The sequence below is a fragment of the Acanthochromis polyacanthus genome, chromosome 19, assembly GCF_021347895.1.
Source record: "Acanthochromis polyacanthus isolate Apoly-LR-REF ecotype Palm Island chromosome 19, KAUST_Apoly_ChrSc, whole genome shotgun sequence".
In the NCBI taxonomy this organism is placed as follows: domain Eukaryota; kingdom Metazoa; phylum Chordata; class Actinopteri; family Pomacentridae; genus Acanthochromis; species Acanthochromis polyacanthus.
Genome location: NC_067131.1, coordinates 4,659,390 through 4,674,386, shown reverse-complemented (window position 1 = coordinate 4,674,386; position 14,997 = coordinate 4,659,390). Strand labels below are relative to the sequence as shown.

General features: G+C 39.7%; 1 protein-coding gene across 2 annotated transcripts in view; it reads right to left on the bottom strand.

The window, feature by feature from the left end:
- The window catches only part of LOC110968146 (thyroid hormone receptor alpha-B), a 233,498-nt gene that overhangs the window by 193,838 nt on the left and 24,663 nt on the right, over positions 1-14,997 (bottom strand). For both annotated transcript variants that reach the window (XM_051939776.1, XM_051939777.1), the window contains exon 2: positions 2,986-3,065. The gene's annotated coding sequence lies outside the window, so the exon portion shown is untranslated. The remainder of the gene's footprint in view (positions 1-2,985; positions 3,066-14,997) is intronic.

The following is a 14,997-nucleotide window of genomic DNA, read 5'->3' as shown; positions in this document are numbered from 1 at the left end:
TTTTTGTCGTTCTGTGTCTTGTTTCAGTTATTTTGTGTCTTGTTTTTTTCTCTGCCTCATTTCTGTCGTTTTGTGTCTTGTTTTTGTCATTTTGTGTCTTGCTTTTGTCTTTTTTTGTCTCGTTTTTTTCCCGTTTTGTCTCGTTTTTCTCATTTTGTGTCTTGTTTTTGTCTTTTTGTCTTGTTTTTGTCTTTTTGTGTCTCATTTGTTGTTTTCCGTTTCATTTTTGTCGTTCTCTGTCTTGTTTTTGTCATTTCGTGTGTTTTTTGTCTTTTTCTGTCTTGTTTAAGTCATTTTGTGTCTAATCTGTCATTGTGTGTCTTGTTTTTGGTTTATTTTCTGCCTCATTTCTGTCGTTTTGTGTCTTGTTTTTGTCGTTTTGGGTCTTGTTTTTGTCTTTTTCTGTCTTGTTTAAGTCATTTTGTGTCTAATCTGTCATTTTCTGTTTCATTTTTGTCGTTCTATATCTTGTTTTGGTCGTCTACATCACCAGATATGTGTTTAATCAACATTACTCTCACTCTCAGACTGGAGATGCAGGTTGTGAACATTAATTAGGCCGTCACTCCAAACTGGAGCGTTTCCTCCTCGTCAGCCAGCACCAAAAAAAGAAAAGAAAAGAAAAACAAAAAAACAGATTCCAACTGAACCAGAGAGTTTTTGTTTGTTTACTCGTTCCATCTCAGATTCAGTGAACTGCTATCGATGCCAGGCCCTCACAGTAATTGCCGTATACTTCAGCGTGGCTCAGTGCCGAGACGCCGAGGGGAAAGCATGTAAATATGAAGCGAAAAGGCTCGTCAGTCAGCGTCGATGCTGCCGTGAAGCAAAGACGTGTTGTGTCAGGAAGGAGCAGCGTGTTAGCACGAGGCCGGCGGTGACGACGGAGGGAAACCCTGCTGCTGACGGCTGCAGCTCTGTCAAGTGTGCGACGCTGCGCTGGTCGGCTGCCAGCAGACGAGGAGAAAAACTGTCTGAGAACCTGTTGCAGACCACGATAATTCCAGTGTGTCCGTTTACTGTCCAGAGACGAGCTCATGTTGGTCCAGGATGATGGAATGAGCGCAGAAAGCAGTTATCTTAACTGTCCTTTTTGCACTTCTGTCACTTCTTTCCTCCCTGTTGGCTCCTCTTTTTTTTTGCTGCAATATAAAGTCCTGCACTTCTATGGAAACAGAAAAGCCATGATTAGAACTAGAGAGAACCTAAAAATGTCTTCTGTGCAAAATGATAAAGATACAATGGGAGAAATCATAAAAAAAGAATAAAACAAAAGCTGAATTTCTTCAATTATTCATTTGAAAAAGCCTGTAATTAACATGACATGCTTCTGTGTCCCTACAAGTGTTATCCATACTGGAAAAAAGATATCTTCCTGCTTACATCAGTAATTAGTTTCCGTCTCCTCATCGTTCTGCGGAAACGCAGCCTGCAGTTCAACCCAGTTCAGCTAAAAAGTCTCTGAATTTCTGCCACGTTACCGTTTGCTGCAGAGGAATCACTCATAGCTTCTCAGTCTAGTTGAGGAACACAGAATTTTTAGTTTTTTTACAGAATTCAGCTAGAGGAAACTGCTTTTTTGGGCACATTTTTAAACAAGACAAGTAGAAAAAGTGAAATCAACTAAATATCACAAAGACTGATCGACTACATTTAGTTAATTTTCTGACAAAACTGAAAGTTACACATGCTCAAGTTTGAAATTATTCTTTTTCCAGCTTCTTGCTCTGATAAATTGCATAATTTTGATGATTTTTGTAAAGATAAAATACCTTTTTTGGGAACTGCATGTTGATTTAATGTTTGGAGTTTTAGGAAAATTACAATTTTAAGCGTGTATATGATTAAGTCTCCCAATTAAATGACACGACTAGTTCAAGTACTGTCAGAAAGCTAGAAATCACACAATTCTTTCTCTTTTTACAGCTGCTGGCTCTGCTAAACAGCATAATTTTGGTGATTTTTTAAAAAGATTTCCTGCCTTTTTGCAAATTGTATTAATTTAATGTTTGGACTTTTCAGGGAGATTACAATTTTAAACTTAGATTCAGTTAAGTTTCCCACTTAAATGGCACGACAAGTTCAAGAAGTTGTCAGAAAGTTAGAAATCACACGATTCCTTTAGTTTTTACAGCTTCTAGCTCTGATAAATAATATAATTTTGGTGATTTTTCTAAAGATTTCCTGTCTTTTTGTGAATGACGTGTTGCTTTAAAGTTTAGAATATTTGCAAAATTCACAATTTTAAACTTTCATTTGGTTAAGTTTCCCAGTTGAACGACAAGTGACACATGACTCGTTCAAGTCCTGTCAGAACGTGGGAAATCACACAGTTCCTTCTGTTTTCTGACTTTCTGGTCGAAATAAATGACCTAATTTTATTGATTTTTTTAAAGATATCACGCTTGCGGCATGCTTCCAGGTTCCAGAGGCTGAGGAACATGTACAGAGAGCACATAAAAGGTGTGCAATTACGCCCATTAATCACCGAGCGAGCGCAAAATGCCAACTTTTCCTACGTGTGATTTGCCTTGTAAATGAAGGCCGTTCCAACAACTCATAAAGCTGCTGTCAAAACAAGATGTGTCACCCTCTGAGCTGCTCGCAGAGCTAAAGCTCATCACCGTGAACAGTAAAACCTCTCCATATCTGCATCCTGTTCTGCTAAATATTGCATTTTTGATTGCTTTCCCCACTTTACCGGTCACGGACTCGATATGCAAACCATGAGGGAGGCCTGCGAACACGCCAGCGAGCCGTACATACGTGCTGCACCGGCTCAGATGTACTGTACATACAGCCCTCCTGCCAAAAAAAACAAATCTGATATGTGCGCCTGTGGAAATGAGACACTGTGTTCCAGAAAAATAATACCAGCCTCGCCTCTCCGCCTGCCTTTTGACTCTGTGACACCATGGAAGTATCGCAGTAACAATACCTGTGCACTGTTAATCAAACACGCTGCACAAAGCAGGCCTTTCTTACCTTCAGCTGCCTTCACTTCAGTGCCGTTTCTTTACATTCGCTCCCGGCTTTCATCCCAAACATGGGGTCCTCAGGGAAATCTGCAAACCAGAAATAGACAACGGTGAACATTGTGATCCCCCCGAACATCTTTTAGCAAACATCCAGCAGGTCAAACACTCCGGTCAGGCAGCGAACGGGCTTACAGAGCGACCCTGGGAGACGGGAGAGTCGCGGCTACAGGCGGCGAAAGGAAATCCACATGGCCACTGATGCATGCATGTGCTGCCAAGTGAGGGATGACATGGGAGGAGTCTGCGGGTTCAAGGGAGGAAAATCCCCGAAGGAGGTGCGAGGTTTTCTCATCTATGAAAACCGATGTTAGATTTTCATGTGACCAGCTTACCGCTAAAAGGCTTAGCAGTCTAATCCTTTCGCCAAATGAAGTGTCTAACTTCAGGCTTAGGCCGACCACAGAAATCAAAGGAAGTTTATACTGTGAGCCGTTGCAGGACTTTTTCAAAAGGCCCAGAAGTACACCATCAGCGTCAAACTCATTTCAGTTCAGGTTCCGCATTCAGTCCAATTTGATCTCCAGTGGACCGGACCAGTAAAATCACAGCATAAAAACTGGTAAAAAATAATAATAATACATGCAAATATCTCAAAAATTAGACACAAAATGACAAAAATGAGACAAACGACACGAAACAAAACAAAAAGACAAAAAATTTTACAAAAAAAAGAAAAAACCTACAAAAAATTGACAAAAAACAAGAGAGACAAAAAGGCAAAACAAAACGACAAAAACAAGAAACAAAACGACAAAAACAAGAAACAAAATGACAAAAATGAGACAAAGTAAAAAAACGAGACAAAACGACAAAAACAAGAAACAAAATAACAAAAATGAGACAAACAACATGAAACAAAACAAAAAGAGGCAAAAAATTTGACTAAAAAGTTAGAGACAAAAAAGGAAAAAACAAAAAATGATTAAAAAAAACAAGCGAGACAAAAAGTCAACACAAAACGACAAAAACAAGAAATAAAACGACAAAAACAAGAAACAAATCCACAAAAACAAGAAACAAAACGACAAAACTGAGACAAAGTAAAAAAACAAGACACAAAACGACAAAAACAAGCCAAAATATTATAAAAATTTTAAATTTAGTGTTTTACTTTATGATCAAAACAACTTGTCATGGTCTAGAAATGATTTTAAATTTATAGTTTTACTAATTTACAATCTGCAGTTAATGTCTTCTCTGGAATTTTAACACTTTGAGGGCCAGATTGGACCCTCTGGGGGGCCGCTTCTGGCCCTCATGCCACATGTTGGACACCCCTGGAGTACACAGTGTCACCTCAGGAATCCACCGCTCTGCCACGGCGCTAATATCACAAAAGAAAAAAGGCTTCAGGCAAATAGTAACCGGACGGAATGCCATTAATGCACACTTCAACTGGAGATGATATAATCCTGTAAGTGAACAATTACCCTTCACACCTCAGCTCCAAGGTAAGAAACGCACTCGTAAATGTGCGAATCTGCATAAACGCGGTGAATGTCAAGTATCTGCGTACGTGCAGAGAGCGCCTCGCCTAAAGAAAGCAACTGTTGTTCTTTTTCCTTCTTTATGAAAGCAATGACCGTAACAGCTCTGGCCTCGATGTGAGACCATTAAAGTCAATTATGTTTCACATTCAGTCATTTTCTACCGAGTAGGACCGAATCTGCCTCGTTCCATCGGATCAAATTAAACAATGCTTCACATCTGTGTCCTTCCTGGACGGCGCATAAAACACATCACACTGGCAGATAAACACACAAATGTTTAAGCAACCAATAAGTCACAAAAAGGAACATTATCTTTTTTTTTTTTTTTTTTAAAAAGGCAAAGCCAAACCATTTATCAGAGAAAGATACAGCAATGTTAAAATCATGATATACTGCTAAATTCACTTTATTGTACAGGTTTTGTTTTTAAAAATTGCCAAAAATAAAACAATTACTTTAACGAGATTCTGTAAAAAATAAAAAAATTCTGTGCTCTTTAGCGCAACTGGGACGTTCTAAATGACTCCGCTGTGATGAACAGTCATGTGACAAAAATTCTGGGATGTTCTGACTAACCTGCAGGCTGTGTTTACACGACAGCTTTGAAAGGTATGTTGTTTCTTTTTGAAAATGACAAAATTACACCATTTTTCAGATTCATATTTGTATTTGGCCTCTAATCTACATTTATATTGTCTGACTTAAAATTGTAATATTTTATTCTACATGCTTCATTTAAAAAATTGCCAAAAGTAAACCATTTGCACTGAAAAGATTTGGTAAAAACAAAAATATTCTGTGCTATTTACTGCTACTGAGAAGTTCTAAGTGACTCAGCTGTGATTAACAGTCATGTGACAAAAATTCAGGCAAATTTTGGCTGAACTGCAGGCTGCGTTTACACGGCATATTATTTTGCCACCATTTACCAGATGCAAACTGCAAAAACAGAAATGATTCTCCCAATCATGTTTTCACTTTCTGACGGTCCTTGAACTACTCATCTGTGAAGACTTGAAACTGTCTGATTCAATTCTACATGTCTCATTTTAACAAATGCCAAAAAATAAAGTATTTGCACTAAAAAAAAATTGGTAAACAACAAAATATCCTGTGTTTCTCTGTGGATCTATCCAGCTTTTAGTGGCTCGGCTGTGACCAACAGTCACGTCACAAAAATTCAGGGACTTTTCAGCTGAACTGCAGGCTGTGTTTACACAGAGCAGATGAGAGAAAGGTACAGAAATACATTTTAAAATGCAAGCACTAAAACATCCATAGCGTGTAGAGCCGCTATATTTTTTCCCAGTGTTGGTAACACCTGTGAGCACTTTTAGAAATGTTGTACATGGTGATTCCAAGTTTTTAAATTCTTTGCAAAATAAATAATCAAAGACATTCACTTTTTTTTCAAGATTTTGCCATTCGGGATAAAAGGCATTTTTTATGAATTGTTTCTACTTTTAGTCATGGTTGTCTGTTTTTCATAGAGGTGCAGGAGTTTCTACTGCAGTGAAAAATTAGCTCACAGTGAGCAGAAAAGTGACAGAAGCGAAAAAACGCCCAGATACGGCTCAGAGATAATCATGAATTTGGGGATGAAGCACGCGCAGAAGCCGGAGCTACAGCCACGGATAATGGAGCCTCGCTGCGCTTCAGGGACTCATTTTATGGTCACAATAGTTTCACACACCCTCCAATCATGTATGTCCTATCTCTGCAAACAGGCGGTGCATTTAAGGCCCTGATTCGGTCCGTATAAACCAGCGCTGAACCTCTGCATCCTCAGCAGTCCGTCCGCCTCGCGTTACATTTTAGTGAAATTTGCCTCAAAATCTATACATCAAAAATCCATTTCTGCTCACAGTCTTCCCCACAGAGAAATGTCATAAAATATGCCAGCGGCGCCTCAAACCTCGCCGCCCGCACAGGAAGGCGACATCTGAGCAGACAGTAAAGTTGCACAGAGTGCTTGCGTTAGCATCCAGCGCTACTTCCCCCTCAGCATCCAGCTCCTCCCCATCACCGAGGAGACGCACGGTTTTATTTATGGGGACATAAACTCACACAGCATTATTAAATATACTAAATTCAGAAACATGGCACTGATGGAGGAACCTGCAGTGCATCCTATCGAGGCTTTTCCTGCCTCAGAATGGGCGTCTGGGGGGCGACTACATGGAGTGGGCAGGAACGGAGTCTGTGTTTCCTTGTTTGACCAAACCTGTGCATTTTTAGGTATTTCTAAGCATTCTATGAACTACAGTGTCTAATATTTGGGTGAATCCGTGTTAAATCGTCAGTTTGGTTGAACAATTTTTGCTCTGATTTGCCTGAAATATTTACAGCATCAGATTATCTACCAATATTTTGTTTTTTGAGTCACAACTTGTCATAAATGCTTCACAAAAATAGCTTTCTTCTCATTTTTTTGACCAAGTATTTCATATTAAAGCGTTACATATGGTTCAAAAACTCACTAGCTGATTGACTTTTTGTTAAAATGAGCTCAAAAATAGGACTTTTCATAACATTTTCTCAGATATTTCAGAGATTATTGGATGTACTTGTCCGATATTGCAGATTCAGAATCAATGACACGATGAGAAATAACAGTGAAAATTTGAAGTTCTTATCTTTAACATTTCCTAAGATATTGTTGTTCAAACATAAATTAAAGTCTGCTGAAAGTGAGTCGACGGGCGATTGTTATTAAGTTAAAGCTAATTAGTTGATTAAATGATTAGTTGTCAATTTTTAAATTAACTTTTGACTTTTTTGAAAGTTTTCTAATAAGTTTGAGTGACTTTCTAAGGAAAAACAGTCAAAATTCTTTGATTCAAGCTTTTAAAATGTGAATATTTTCTGGTTTCTTTCCTCCTCTATGACAGTAAGCTGAATGTATTTGGGTTGTGGACTATAAAAGACATTTGAGGACATCTAAGGGATGATTATTGGACCACACAAATCATCAATAAACTGTGACAATAATCAGCAGACTAACTGATAATGAAAATAATCGTTAGTGGCAGCCTCAATTAAGGAAAGGGCTGAAAATTAGCATCACAAACTGCACAGACATTTTCTGCAGCGCATCAGCTTCATGCTCTGTGTTGAATCTATGTTCAATAAAATATAATATAATAAAGCCAGTCTGTTAGACAGCTAAAGAAAAAAATGTTTGGCCGCTTAACCGGTCCAACTGACACAGAACACACCTCCATTAGCACTCCGTCATTACATCATAGTCATCTTTGGCAAACTCGACTGTTTTCTTTTCAGGACGTCTCATTATCAGACGACACTCCGAGCGGTGGCATGGCGCCATTCACACTTTTCCTCCTGACTGCACACTCACAGGGCCACTCCCCTCTTATACTGACAAGATAGTAAAACTGTTCTCCTCACATGAACACAAATGATTGTGGGTGCTGGCAGCAGCACCAAAGGAAACAGGATTGGTGGCCTTCGGGTATCAAATTTTGTCTTATAACCTCCAAATTAAAGTCAGCTGATTGAAGCTACACGAGTTGTGCATTTAAGGTTTCCAGATTTAGAATTTCACACGTTTAAATGGTTAAAAACTGGATGTTTCTGGTAAGAATCTGTGATCATTTATTGGTTTCTAGCAGATTACATGCAGACATCACATGCCGCTTTCATTTTTCTGAAGTAAAAGTCTTCTCAAGTGCAAAAAATGCCCATAAAAGTGAAAAAAAAAATGAAAACAGGAACAGGATCGGTGGCCATTTGGTGTCAAATTTTGTCATAACTTTCAGATTAAAGTAAGTTGATTGAAGCTACATGAGTTGTGCATTTAAGGTTTTACACGTTTAAACGGTTTTAAACTGGATGTCTTTGGTAAGAATCTGTCACCATTAGTTGTTGTTTGAGCACATTACATGCAGACATCATGTCATTTTCATTTTGCTTAAGTAGAAGCTTTCTGAAGTCCAATAAAGGCATATAAAAAAGAAAAAATTGGAAAACCATCTGCACTTCACTGCCAATTTCCAGTGTATCCTCCCTCACATTTCTAATGCTGTGAGCCTATTGGGAGCCTTTAAACAGCATCCAATGCAGAGGTCAAAGGGTTCCAACACATTTCTCATCCTGAAATACATCCCACTGGAGGAAACTGATCAAAGACACTGGACCATTATTACCAAGAGAGACGGAGGCCCGACTCCAAAGCCGACGTCCTCCATCAGCTGAAGCTCCGTATGTAAGCAACACCGCTCATTTGCTTAGCCATTAGCGGCTATGGCCACTCAGTGTTGCCGTGCATCTGATTCTCCTGCTAATCCATATGCTAAGCCAGCTCTTTGCCACTCGGGGAGGGATAAATATGCATCTGCACAGGTGGGGCAGATAAGAGGGCCAGCTGCTCAGAGGTAGGGGTTAAACCTGAAAGCACTCCAACCTGGAAGACGCACTCCGTTCTAAGTGGACAGGGAGTGCTGTAGGTTACAGAAAACCACAGAGTGATGATTCAGACCTGTTTAGAGGCCACATGTGCAGCGGGATTGGTCCTATTTCAGCTACAAACTGGAACATCAATACTCCAGATGGAGGATCCGGACCAAAAAGGACTGAACAACATGGGGGAAGTATCGATCTGGGATTTTTCTGACAATACACCGAACAGCCACAACATTAAAACCACCTGCTGCCAAACGGTTCTGATCATCGTTACACAACATGGACCTCTGTGGCTGTCCTGGTATGTCTGCTCCTGTGACATCAGCAGTTGATCCCTTTGGTCCACTGGGTTCCTGGATGGGATCTCTATGGATCAAGCTTGTACCAGTAAAAAGTGTGTTAGTGTAAAAATGTGATCGACTCCAGATTTAACCCATCTAAGCACAGAGGTTTTTGGTCTGTAACTGGTCTAAAGTGATTCAGATGCAAAAAAAACCCCATACAAATCTCCATGTTTATACATTTGTACACACTAATAATGATTTTCCATTAAAAAATATGTTTTGAAGAGTCTTTAGACACTCTATTCCAGATTTGACCAACTTAAGCTCACTGGTTTTTGAGCTGGACCTGGTCTAATGTGGAAAAAAAAACAAAACTGTGAAATCTTCCTTCTTTTTTTTTTTTTGCATTTCTAGAAAAGCAGTTTTACGAATCAGAACCTGTACATTAAATAATCTTCAGTCTCTGCATGACAATCCAGTTCATTCACTTTAACCTGTCAGTGGTTTTAATGTGGCTAATCGGTGTAATTTATTGAAGTAAGGTTTCAGCTTAGGGTCCACTGCGTAGTAGATTTAAAGCATGTGATGGAGCATCGCCACATGAGATGCCATTAGAGGCTGTGGCTCAGGTGGCAAAGCTAGCTGTCTGCTAACTGCAGGGCTGCATGTCTGATGCCAGATTTCTCCTGTGCTTTGAAAGCTCTGCCAACTGCAAGCAAGTCGCAGCAATCACACCTTGATTTCTCAGAGAATTGCGCATTTTAATTAGCTAGCAGGCAAACTGTCAGTCAATTTAGCGGGGAAAGGCTCACACCACTGTAAACTATCAATAGTACGACTGTCACTCAAGGAGAACGGCATGAAACTCAAAAACCAGTGACATAGGAGTAAATATTCTGTGTCAGACATGCTGTATAATGTGCATCTTAAACGATTTGCTGAACGCATTTGTTAGAATTGCGGTTTCAAGTTGAAAATGGATTAACTGCTTCATCCCAGCACCAAAGTAGAAGCACCTAAAGCTGCCGATAAACGTCTGGCCAGATTGGTCATCTGCTTTACTTATTAATTGCTAAGATATATCTGCTTACCCATCCATTTTCTTCCACTAATCCAGAATCAGGTTGTGGTTTCAGCAGTCTAAGCAGGACATTCCAGGTCTGCCTCTGCCCAGCAACATTTTCCGACTCCGCCTGGGAGATGCCAACAAATTCCCAGGTCGGATGAGATATGTAATCTCAGCTGACCTCCTTTTGACACAAATAACCAGCGACGGTGAGTTCCCTCTGGATTTTCAAAGACAAATCCTGATGTAAAACAAGATGCTGCAACTTTCAAGATTAGATAACTCAAGAATTATCCGTGCTAACAGGGATATTGTAGCCTAGCCGCGCTAGACAACCCACGGCAACGAATTTAATTCTCTGCCAGGGTGGGTCTAGTTACCCTCCATAAGGCTCGAGGCTGGATGCTCCTAAAACTGGCCGGACCAATCACCATGAAGTGTAGAGTCAGAAGGCGGGCGTAACTAACTGACGACAGAGGTGCGACAATTCTGACAGAAACAACCGGCGCACAATAAACAGTTATCTTTCGACTCTGCTTTGGCCACAGCCCTTAAAGATTTGAAGCTAAAATTCAACTTGAAAGATAAACAAAGGACGGCACTGAAGTGTTTCATTGAGAAGAAAGACGTATTTGGACTTATGCCGACGGGATATGGCAAATCCTTAATATACCAGTTGGCTCCGCTGGTTGGGAAGCTAATGGGACTTAGCCACAATCCGCTGGCGCTCTAGGAACTACGTCAGCCTATTCGTTGCGTTGATTGGTTGTATACCTACCCAATTGCTGCAGAGTGATTTGAAAGACAACCTTTTAGCCCGCCTCCCTCCCTGTCGAGCGGCCCTAGACCCTTGTGCCTTCAGAACATGGGTCTAGCGCGGCTAGGCTAGGGATATTGTACAAAAATGAACGTTTTTCTCGACATTTTGAAACCATTTGGAAATGGCATTTTGGGTTACTCAAACTAAGATTTGATTTAAAACACTCTTTGAAAGAGCTTTATTTATTTTTATTTTTTTACAAACTCTTTTACAAATAAACCATGTCCATTGTTGCTATGTGCAACATACATGTACTTAAATGACAACATCAACAATGACCTGAAACCTGCTCTATGCCAGTTTCTCCAGGTTTTATTCAATAAAAATTAGCAGATAAGGTTCACAACCAAACTTGCACCACTTCACCTGCATGAAAAAGCTTGTTTTGCTGAATATTACTTGATCCACAACGCAGTTTAAAGTCCACAGAAGCAATATAATGACAGCTTTCTTTGGCATTTGACGTATGATTGATTTAGAACAGCAACAGATTTGTCTAAAAGCAATTATGGTCATTTTTGGGTTCCCATATTTAGAGATAATTTCCAAAATGACCATAAAATGGAGATGAAAGATATCAATTTCATACAATATGTGCATTACTGTGCACGATACACAAAAAAAGGTCTCAAAGAAGTTTTTTTTAGATCAGGTTTCTGGCACTGATCTTGTATTGGTCCGTATAAAAGGAGAAGTCAGCTGCCTACTTTTGGGAATTGTACCTGTATTGCACTGGAATTGTGGACCCTAGAAACGTAAATAGCAGTCTCTCGGTGTGTTTAAACTGAGCTGTAAAATAATACGGACGGTAAACATCATTATTTCACTCATTTGTTTGAGCAAATAGAAGATAAGGAGGGATCGCATGTGACAATATGAATCCTTTTCATGAACACCGTGCCTCTGAGCGATGACGACAAAAAAAGAAGGAGCAGAAAAATCAGAAAAACATCAGTCTTCACCCAACCGACGGCCCAGAGGAGAGACGCTGGATTATTATGTCAACAGAATAACATGCCGACACATGAGCTGCAGTCTTGTGACATACTTTAGTGCACAACAGAACACAATGAGGTCGACGCACGGCCAGGGATTTAAAAGCAGTGAAATATATCAGCTGTTCCTTAAAGAATTTTCACAACTGGAATCTCATATTTAAGGTAAAAAAAATATATCTCTGGTGTGTAAGGGATTAGTGAGCATCATTTTAAAATTCAGCCACTTCCTTCTACATATTAAAAGGGGATGCATGCAGACATTTACATCCTGGCAGCAGCAGATGGGCTCCATAATTGGAGCTCCTGTCAAGCTGTTGCTCAAAGGAAACGTTTTTTGGAAATGCATCCTCTTGGAAGTGAGATTTACTCTCCTGTCTGGGCGATGTCCACGCTAATAAATCTGTTTTAAAATGAAAAACTTCTGCTACACCTCGAGTCCACATTATCCTGAAGGTTTAGGAGATTTTTGGAGATGCGGCTAAATCAAAGTTACTTTTAAACCTACAGTGTTGCATTTCTGAGTGTGCAGAAACAATGACAAGAAATTCATGTCATCTTTCTGATCACATCTTAATTCTCACCATCTATTCTCTTCTGATTCGTCATGTGATCATTTTTCAGGAGAAAACCAAGACATCAGCCTTCACTACTAATGTTTAATTCAACATGTAATTATAAGAATTATTTCCAGTCACTGCAGATCTTGTCTCTGATAGCAGCTGTTGTGCAGGTAGAGCTGGGCGATATATCAAATTAATTCGATTTTATTTTTTCAATCGATGTGTAAAAAATTAAATCTCAACATCGAGTTTAATGCTAATGACCCTCCGCTATTTTTACCCGACGCGTGTAATACACACAGTCGCCATACCAGGAGGACTAGCGCTGTAGCACAGTCTACAGTCAACATTCTCTTACAATTGAGCAACAGACGAAGAACATACAAACAGATACGACAGGGATACGCATGAGAGATGGAGGTGGAGAAAGGAGAAGAAAATGAGGACGATATTGTGCAAAAAATGGGTACCGTGACTTCAGTAGTATGGACTTGGTTTGGATATGCGAGGTCGGACACGGAACAGACCGAGGTGTTGTGCAGAGTTTGTAAAACGACGGTGAAAACGAAGGGAAGTAGCACAACAAATCTCTTTCAGCACCTCCGGCAGAGGCATCCTAAAGAATGGGAAGAGTGCTGCAGCTACGGGACTGCGGCATGGCTAGCACTAGCCATAGCAAACAGAGCGCAAAGAAACAACAAAAATCGATTAAAATCGTAATTGCCCAAGATGACTTAAAAAAAATGTTGAAAAAACCGAGATTTTATTTTTTGGCCATATCGCCCCAGCCCTATGTGCAGGTAATAAAATATCTTCTTTAACTTTTTCTCTAACTTTCTAGTGGACATGTCAGCTTTAGAGGTATTGGACGGAGCCAGAAAAACTGTTCCCACCTACTTCAAGTCTTCCTGCTACGCTAGGCTAAGCAAAGCTACCCATATCTCATTTTAGCATACAGCATTTGGAATCTCAGCACATTTGCATATCAAAAAAATACCTTAAAGTACGAGTGTCACATACATCTTTGCAGAAGTTGCGACCATCTGTCGGCAGGAACCTTGCTGACAGGTTTTTCTGTGCCTTTCATGAGTGCAAACGAGTGGAAAGCACATCGCAACCTTTACTGCGGCGGCAGTGATCTGTCATTCAGCCAACAATCATAATGTCACAGAGCGTCGTGAAACGAGATAGCGAGTCATCCTAAATATGCAGCAGTCAGAGGAATTCACACTTGCACGACTGAAAAATGAGACGCCTGCATTCAAATCATTCTTCGATAAGTCCGTCAGAAAGTGGCTTTTGTAAACAAAACGGAGGGTTTTCTTCTATTCAGGCCTTCTTTTTCCACACAAGCCTGCAATCATCCTCTTATTAGTCAGGGAGCATGAAAAGATGCTTTTTTACCAACATGCCAAGAAAAACTGATGATTTCATGCAGATCTGCTCTGAGTTTAATGAAGCCTTGTCCGTCGTTCTCTTCTCCAGAGGGTGTCAAGCAAATCGCTGTGCCGGTCCTGCAAATTTTCTCGTCAGACTGTGATGCTTAATCTTGAAAATAAAAGAACTCTCTGGATGACAGCATCTTTCCAAGCCAGACTGCAGCCATTGTTAATCTTTTTAGACAAATCTGATGTTTGCGACAAAGCAGTTTGTGAAAAGCTTCACATTAGAACCAGAAGTTCTTCCAGGACGATATTCTCAAGAGAAAACAACATTTTCTATTCATGCTGTGAGCTGGAGTGTCCAACATGCGGCCCGTGGACCAAAACCGGCCCTCCAGAGGGTCCAATCTGCCCCTCAAAGTGTAAAAACTCCAGAGAAGACATTAAGTGCAGATTGTAAATTAGTAAAACTATAAATTTAAAATAATTTACAGACCATGACAAGTTGCTTTGATCAGAAAGTAAAATACTAGATTGTTCTTTTGACGTTTTTGTAATATTTTGTCTGTTTTTGTCATTTTGTGTTTCCCTTTTGTCTCGCTTGAGTTTTTTGTCTATTTATATCTTTGCATGTTTTGCTTTCTTGTTTTCTGTTTCCTTTCCTGTCATTTTTTTTTTGTCTTGTTTGTCCACTTGTCAATTATTGGAAATTTCTAGTTTTACTAATTTACAATCTGCAGTTCTTCTCTGTAAGTTTCACGCTTTACAAAGTCGTTCGCATGTTGGCAGCCCTGCTCATGTTTTTTTTTTTTTTTTTAGATTTATGGCATCATATCTGCATCATACTACATAAAATCCATTTTTAATTCTCTCTACTTCTAGCTATGGTTCTTCTGTTTCCTCAGAAGTGCAGGACTTTAAAAGTTAAGTAAAGATT